Here is a 9,700-nt window from a genome sequence, read left to right as displayed (position 1 = left end):
ACAGTACAGGAAGGAAAGAAAGAAGGCAGGCGGGCGGGTGGGCAGGCGAGCGGGCAGGCAGGCAGCCAAATGATAGACCAATATCTCACCTGAGTTTAGATGCCAGAATTCTCAACAAAATATGAGAAAATTGAATACAGCAATGTATAAAAATGTTTTACACTATAACCGAATGGGATTAATTCCAGGTTGCAAGGTTTGATCAACAACCTAAGTTTTTTATTTGATTATAGTAAGTTTTTTATTAATTATTTGAGAAATAATTAATGTAATCTACCGTATGAAGAAGCTAAAGGAAGATAAACAAGATCATATCAACTGATAAAGGGAAAGTTATTTGATGGAATCTAACACCCAATCATGAAAAAACTCTCAGCAAGTTAGGAATGGAAGGGAATTGCCTCAACTTAATACAGTGCATCAACAAAAACCTTGTAGCTAACATCATATTTTTTTCGTACAAACACCATGGAAATATAAATTCTTACGTCTTTCAACAAAGGGCATATGCACAGGGCAGACACCAGTAGACAAGCTCAGAAATCTAGCAGAATGATAATAGCCTAATTTCTTTATTTTATTATTATTATTGTTATTATTATTATACTCTAAGTTCTGGGATACATGTGCAGAACGTGCAGGTTTTTTACATAGGTATACACATGCCACAGTGGTTTCCTGCACCCATCAACCCGTCATCTACATTAGGCATTTATCCTAATGTTATTTCTCCCCCAGTCCCCAAACGCTTGACAGGCCTCGGTGTGTGATGTTCCCCTCCCTGTGTCCATGTGTTCTCATTGTTCAACTCCCACTTATGAGTGAGAACATGCAGTGTTTGGTTTTCTGTTCTTGTGTTAGTTTGCTGAGAATGATGGTTTCCAGCTTCATTCATGTCCCTGCAAAGGACCTGAACTCATCCATTTTTATGGCTGCATAGTATTCCGTGGTGTATATGTGCCATATTTTCTTTATCTAGTGTATCATTCATGTGCATTTGGGTTGGTTCCAAGTCTTTGCTATTGTGAACAGTGCCGCAATAAACATACATGTGCATGTGCCTTTATAGTAGAATGATTTATAATCCTTTGGGTATATACCTAGTAGTGTGATTGCTGGGTTAAATGGCATTTCTGCTTCTAGATCCTTGAGGAATCGCCACACTGTCTTCCACAATGGTTGAACTAGTTTACAGTCCCACCAACAGTGTAAAAGTGTTCCTATTTCTCCGCATCCTCTCCAGCATCTGTCGTTTCCTGGCCTTTTAATGATTGCCATTCTAACTAGCGTGAGATGGTATCTCACTGTGGTTTTGATTCGCATTTTTCTTTTTTTTTTTTTTTTTTTTTTTTTTTTTTTTTTGAGACCGAGTCTCGCTCTGTCACCCAGGCTGGAGTGCTATGGCCGGATCTCAGCTCACTGCAAGCTCCGCCTCCCGGGTTCACGCCATTCTCCTGCCTCAGCCTCCCGGGTAGCTGGGACTACAGGCGCCGCCACATCGCCCGGCTAGTTTTTTGTATTTTTTAGTAGAGACGGGGTTTCACCGTGTTAGCCAGGATGGTCTCGATCTCCTGACCTCGTGATCCGCCCGTCTCGGCCTCCCAAAGTGCTGGGATTACAGGCTTGAGCCACCGTGCCCGGCCTGATTCGCATTTTTCTAATGACCAGTGATGATGAGCTTTTTTCATAAGTGTATTGGCCACATGAATGTCTTCTTTTGAAAAGTGTCTGTTGATATCCTTCGCCAGATCAACGAGACAGAAAATTAACAAGGATATTCAGGACATGAACTCAGCTCTGGACCAAGTGGACCTAATAGACATCGACAGAACTGTCCATCCCAAATCAACAGAATATATGTTCTTCACAGCACCATATCGCACTTATTCTAAAATTGACCACATAATTGAAAGTCAAAGACTCCTCAGCAAATGCAAAAGAATGGAAATCATAACAAACCATTTCTCAGACCACAGTACAATCAAATTAGAACTCAGGACTAAGAAACTCACTCAAAACTGCACAACTACATGGAAATTGAACAACCTGTTCTGGAATGACTACTGAGTAAATAACAAAATTAAGGCAAAAATAAATAAGTTCTTTGAAACCAATGAGAACAGAGACAACGTACCAGAATCTCTGGGACACAGCTAAAGCAGTGTTTAGAGGGAAATTTATAGCACTAAATGCCCACAAGAGAAAGCAAGAAAGATCTAACATCAACACCTTAAGATCACAATTAAAAGAACTAGAGAAGCAAGAGCAAACTAATTCAAAAGCTAGCAAAAGACAAGAAATAACTAAGATCAGAACAGAACTGAAGGAGATAGAGACACGCAAACCCTTCAAAAAATCAATGAATCTGGGAGCTGGTTTGTTTGTTTGTTTGTTTGTTTGTTTTTTTTTTTGAAAAGATTAACAAAATTGACCACTAGCAAGACTAATAAAGAAGAAAAGAGAGAAGAATCAAATAGACAAAACAAAACATGGTAAAGGGGATATCACCACTGATCCCACAGAAATACAAACTACCATCAGAGAATAGTATAAACACCTCTACGCAAATAAACTACAAAATCTAGAAGAAATGGATACATTCCTGGACACATATACCCTCCCAAGACTAAACCAGGGAGAAGTCGAATCCCTGAATAGGCCAATAACAAGTTCTGATATTGAGGCAGTAATTAATAGCCTACCAACCAAAAAAGGCCCAGGACCAGACGGATTCACAGCTGAATTCTACCGGAGGTACAAAGAGGAGCTGGTACCATTCCTTCTAAAACGATTACAAGCAATAGAAAAATAAGGACTCCTCCCTAATTCATTTTATGAGGCCAGCATCATCCTGATACCAAAACCTGGCAGAGACACAACAAAAAATGAAAATTTCACGCCAATATCCCTGATGAACATCGATGCAAAAATCCTCAATAAAATACTGGCAAACCGAATCCAGCAGCACATTAAAACGCTTATCCACCACCATCAAGTCAGCTTCATCCCTGGGATGCCAGGCTGGTTCAACATATGCAAATCAATAAATGTAATCCATCACATAAACAGAATAAATAACAAAAACCACATGATTATCTCAATAGATGCAGAAAAGGCCTTCAATAGAATTCAACACCCCTTTAGGCCAAAAAGACTCAATAAACTATGTATTGATGGAACGTATCTCAAAATAATAAGAGCTATTTATGACAAACCCCAGCCAATATCATACTGAATGGGCAAAAACTGGAGGCATTCCCTTTGAAAACTGGCACAAGACAGGGATGCCCTCTCTCACCACTCTTATTCAACATAGTGTTGGAAGTTCTGGCTAGGGCAATCAGGCAAGAGAAAGAAATCAAGGGTATTCAATGAGGAAAAGAAGAAATCAAATTGTCCCTGTTTGCTGATGACATGATTGTATATTTAGAAAACCCCATTGTCTCAGTCCAAAATCTCCTTAAGCTGATAAGCAACTTCAGCAAAGTCTCAGGTTACAAAATCAATGTGCAAAAATCACAAGCATTCTTATACACCAGTAACAGACAAACAGAGAGCCAAATCAGGAATGAACTCCCATTCACAATAGCTTCAAAGAGAATAAAATACCTAGGAATCCCACTTACAAGGGATGTGAAGGACCTCTTAAAAGAGAACTACAAACCACTGCTCAGTGAAATAAAAGAGGACACAAACAAATGGAAGAACATACCATGCTCATGGATAGGAAGAATCAATATTGTGAAAATGGCCATACTGCCCAAGGTAATTTATACATTCAATACCATCCCCATTAAGCTACCAATGAGTTTCTTCACAGAATTGGAAAAAACTGCTTTAAAGTTCATATGGAACCATAAAAGACCCCGCATTGCCAAGACAATCCTAAGCCAAAAGAACAAAGCTGGAGGCATCACGCTACCTGACTTCAAACTATACTATAAGGCTACAGTAACCAAAACAGCATGGTACTGGTACCAAAACAGAGCTATAGACCAATGGAACAGAACAGAGCCCTCAGAAATAATACCACACATCTACAGCCATCTGATCTTTGACAAACCTGAGAGAAACAAGAAATGGGGAAAGGATTCCCTATTTAATAAATGGTACTGGGAAAATTGGCTAGCCATAAGTAGACAGCTGAAACTGGATCCTTTCCTTACTCCTTATATGAAAATTAATTCAAGATGGATTAGAAACTTAAATGTTAGACCTAAAACCATAAAAACCCTAGAAGAAAACCTAACTAATACCATTCAGGACATAGGCATGGGCAAGGACTTCATGTCTAAAACACCAAAACCAATGGCAACAAAAGCCTAAATTGACACATGGGATCTAATTAAACTAAAGAGCTTCTGCACAGCAAAAGAAACTACCATCAGAGTGAACAGGCAACCTACAGAATGGGAGAAAATTTTTGCAATCTACTCATCTAACAAAGGGCTAATATCCAGAACCTATAAAGAACTCAATCAAATTTACAAGAGAAAAACAACCCCATCAAAAAGTAGGCAAAGGATATGAACAGACACTTCTCAAAAGAAGACATTCATACAACCAACAGACACATGAAAAAATGGTCATCATCACTGGCCATCAGAGAAATGCAAATCAAAACCACAATGAGATACCATCTCACACCAGTTAGAATGGCAATCATTAAAAAGTCAGGAAACAACAGGTGCTGGAGAGGATGTGGAGAAATAGGAACACTTTTACACTGTTGGTGGGATTGTAAACTAGTTCAACCATTGTGGAAAACAGTGTGGCGATTCCTCAAGGATCTAGAACTAGAAATACCATTTGACCCAGCCATCCCATTACTGGGGATATACCCAAAGGATTATAAGTCATGCTGCTATAAGGACACATGCCCATGTATGTTTATTGCGGCACTATTCACAATAGCAAAGACTTGGAATCAACCCAGATGTGCATCAGTGACAGACTGGATGAAGAAAATGTGGCACATATACACCATGGAATACTATGCAGCCATAAAAAAGGATGACTTCATGTCCTTTGTAGGGACATGGATGCAGCTGGAAACCATCATTCTCAGCAAACTATCACAAGAACAGAAAACCAAATACCACATATTCTCACCAACTATCACAAGAACAGAAAACCAAATACCACATGTTCTCACTCATAGGTGGGAACTGAACAATGAGATCAATTGGACACAGGAAGGGGAACATCACCCACCGGGTCCTATTTTGGGGGGGAGGGGAGCGATAGCATTAGGAGATATGACTAATGTAAATGATGAGTTAATGAGTGCAGCACACCAACATGGCACATGTATACATATGTAACAAACCTGCATGTTGTGCACATGTACCCTGGAACTTAATGTATAATAATAAATAAATAAATAAATAAATGGTGTTGGGAAAACTGGCTAGCCATATGCAGAAAACTGAAACTGGACCCCTTCCTTACACCTTATACAAAAATTAACTCGAGATGGATTAAAGACTTAAACGTAAGACGCAAAGTCATAAAAGCCCTAAAAGAAAATGAAGGCAATACCATTCAGGACATAGGCATGGGTGAAGACTTCATGACTAAAACACCAAAAGCAATGGCAACAAAAGCCAAAATTGACAAATGGAATCTAATTAAACTAAGGAGCTTCTGCACAGCAAAAGAAACTACCATCAGAGTGAACAGGCAACCTACAGAATGGGAGAAAATATATGCAATCTATCCATCTGACAAAGGGCTAATATCGAGAATGTAGAAGGAACTTACATGTACAAGAAAAAAGCTACCATTGTCCTTAATGATGACAGAATGATTTCCTTCTAATATCAGCAAGGATATCTGCCCTCAGTATACTTATTAAACAGACTATAAATTTAATATCTTCATTAAAGCAAAAATATAATTTTATATGTATTAGAAAGGAAAAAATAAATCTCTCTATTTACAAATGATATTGTTGCACACATAGAAAATCCAAGGAGCCTACAAAAAATCTCCTGGAATTAATAAATGAATCCAGTAAGGTTGCAGATATAAGAGCAAGACACAAAAATCAATCACATTTCTATATATTAACAATGAACCTGTGGAAATAGCAATTAAAACAGTGCAATATATAATCATTCCAAATGTAACAAAATCAGAAATACATGTGCCAAAACATGTATTTTATCTGTATGCTGAAAATTGCAAAATGCTGATGAAAGAAATCCAAAATGACCCAAATAATTGAAGACATAGACCACATTCATTGATTGAAAGACCCAACATAATAAAGATGTCAATTCTCTCCAAATTAATCTATATGTTTAATATAAATCTCGGAGGGCGGAGCAAGATGGCCGAATAGAAACAGCTCCAGTCTCCAACTCCCAGCGCGAGCGACACAAAAGACCGGTGATTTCTGCATATTCAACTGAGGTACTAGGGTTATCTCACTAGGGAGTGCCGGACAATCGGTGCTGGTCAGCTGTTGCAGCCCGACCACCGACCACCAAGAACTGGAGCAGGGCGAGGCATTGCCTCACCTGGGAAGCGCAAGGGGGAAGGGAATCCCTTTTCCTAGCCAGGGGAACTGAGACACACAACACCTGGAAAATCGGGTAATTCCCACCCCAATACTGCGCTTTAAGCAAACGGGCACACCAGGAGATTATACCCACACCTGGCCAGGAGGGTCCCACGGCCATGGAGCCTCCCTCATTGCTAGCACAGCAGTCTGCGATCTAACTGGAAGGCAGCAGCGAGGCTGGGGGACGGGCGTCCGCCATTGCTGAGGCTTAAGTAGGTAAACAAAGCCGCTGGGAAGCTCGAACTGGGTGGAGCTCACAGCAGCTCAAGGAAACCTGCCTGTCTCTGTAGACTCCACCTCTGGGGATAGGGCACAGCTAAACAACAACAACAAAACAGCATCAGACACCTGTGCAGATGCAAACGACTCTGTCTGACAGCTTTGAAGAGAGCAGTGGATCTCCCAACACGGAGGTTGAGATCTGAGAATGGACAGACTGCCTGCTCAAGTGGGTCCCTGACCCCTGAGTAGCCTAACTGGGAGACATCCCCCACTAGGGGCAGTCTGACACCCCACACCTCACAGGGTGGAGTACACCCCTGAGAGGAAGCTTCCAAAGGAAGAATCAGACAGGTACACTCGCTGTTCAGCAATATTCTATCTTCTGCAACCTCTGCTGCTGATACCCAGAAAAACAGGGTCTGGAGTGGACCTCAAGCAATCTCCAACAGACCTACAGCTGAGGGTCCTGACTATTAGAAGGAAAATTATCAAACAGGAAGGACACCTATACCAAAACCCCATCAGTACGTCACCATCATCAAAGACCAGAGACAGATAAAACCACAAAGATGGGGAAAAAGCAGGGCAGAAAAGCTGGAAATTCAAAAAATAAGAGCGAATCTCCCCCTGCAAAGGAGTGCAGCTCATCACCAGCAACGGATCAAAGCTGGTCAGAGAATGACTTTGACGAGATGAGAGAAGAAGGCTTCAGTCTATCAAAGTTCTCAGAACTAAAGGAGGAATTACGTACCCAGTGCAAAGAAACTAAAAATCTTGAAAAAAGAGTGGAAGAATTGATAGCTAGAATAATTAATGCAGAGAAGGTCATAAACGAAATGACAGAGATGAAAACCATGACACGAGAAATATGTGACGAATCCACAAGCTTCAGTAACTGACTCGATCAACTGGAAGAAAGAGTATGAGCGATTGAGGATCAAATGAATGAAATGAAGTGAGAAGAGAAACCAAAAGAAAAAAGAAGAAAAAGAAATGAACAAAGCCTGCAAGAAGTATGGGAATATGTAAAAAGACCAAATCTACGTCTGATTGGGGTGCGTGAAAGTGAGGGGGAAAATGGAACCAAGTTGGAACACATTCTTCAGGATATCATCCAGGAGAACTTCCCCAACCTAGTAAGGCAGGTCAACATTCAAATTCAGGAAATACAGAGAATGCCACAAAGATACTCCTCGAGAAGAGCAACTCCAAGACACATAATTGCCAGATTCACCAAAGATGAAATGAAGGAAAAAATCTTAAGGGCAGCCAGAGAGAAAGGTCGGGTTACCCACAAAGGGAAGCCCATCAGACTAACAGCAGGTCTCTCGGCAGAAACCCTACAAGCCAGAAGAGAGTGGGGGCCAATATTCAACGTTCTTAAAGAAAAGAATTTTCAACCCAGAATTTCATATCCAGCCAAACTAAGTTTCATAAGTGAAGGAGAAATAAAATCCTTTACAGATAAGCAAATGCTTAGAGATTTTGTCACCACCAGGTCTGCCTTACAAGAGACCCTGAAGGAAGCCCTAAACATGGAAAGGAACAACCGGTACCAGCCATTGCAAAAACATGCCAAAATGTAAAGACCATCGAGGCTAGGAAGACACTGCATCAACTAACGAGCAAAATAACCAGTTAATATCATAATGGCAGGATCAAGTTCACACATAACAATATTAACCTTAAATGTAAATGGACTAAATGCTCCAATTAAAAGACACAGACTGGCAAACTGGATAAAGAGTCAAGACCCATCAGTCTGCTGTATTCAGGAGACCCATCTCACATGCAGAGACATACATAGGCTCAAAATAAAAGGATGGAGGAAGATCTACCAAGCAAATGGAGAACAAAAAAAAGCAGGGGTTGCAATCCTAGTCTCTGATAAAACAGACTTTAAACCATCAAAGATCAAAAGAGACAAAGAAGGCCATTACATAATGGTAAAGGGATCAATTCAACAGGAAGAGCTAACTATCCTAAATATATATGCACCCAATACAGGAGCACCCAAATTCATAAAGCAAGTCCTTAGAGACTTACAAAGAGACTTAGACTCCCATACAATAATAATGGGAGACTTCAACACTCCACTGTCAACATTAGACAGATCAACGAGACAGAAAGTTAACAAGGATATCCAGGAATTCAACTCAGCTCTGCAGCAAGCTGACCTAATAGACATCTATAGAACTCTCCACCCCAAATCAACAGAATAAACATTCTTCTCAGCACCGCATTGCACTTATTCCAAAATTGACCACATAATTGGAAGTAAAGCACTCCTCAGCAAATGTAAAAGAACAGAAATTATAACAAACTGTCTCTCAGACCACAGTGCAATCAAATTAGAACTCAGGACTAAGAAACTCAATCAAAACCACTCAACTACATGGAAATGGAACAACCTGCTCCTGAATGACTACTGGGTACATAATGAAATGAAGGCAGAAATAAAGATGTTCTTTGAAACCAATGAGAACAAAGACACAACATACCAGAATCTCTGGGACACATTTAAAGCAGTGTGTAGAGGGAAATTTATAGCACTGAATGCCCACAAGAGAAAGCTGCAAAGATCTAAAATTGACACCCTAACATCACAATTAAAAGAGCTGGAGAAGCAAGAGCAAACACATTCAAAAGCTAGCAGAAGGCAAGAAATAACTAAGATCAGAGCCGAACTGAAGGAGATAGAGACACAAAAAACCCTCCAAAAAATCAATGAATCCGGGAGTTGTTTTTATGAAAAAATCAGCAAAATTGACAGACCACTAGCAAGACTAATAAAGAAGAAAAGAGAGAAGAATCAAATAGACGCAATAAAAAATGATAAAGGGGATATCACCACCGACCCCACAGAAATACAGACTACTATCAGAGAATACCATAAACACCTCTATGCAA

The sequence above is a fragment of the Rhinopithecus roxellana genome, chromosome 7, assembly GCF_007565055.1.
Source record: "Rhinopithecus roxellana isolate Shanxi Qingling chromosome 7, ASM756505v1, whole genome shotgun sequence".
Classification (NCBI taxonomy): domain Eukaryota; kingdom Metazoa; phylum Chordata; class Mammalia; order Primates; family Cercopithecidae; genus Rhinopithecus; species Rhinopithecus roxellana.
The sequence above is the reverse complement of the archived record's forward strand: the minus strand, read 5'-3'. Positions refer to the sequence as shown.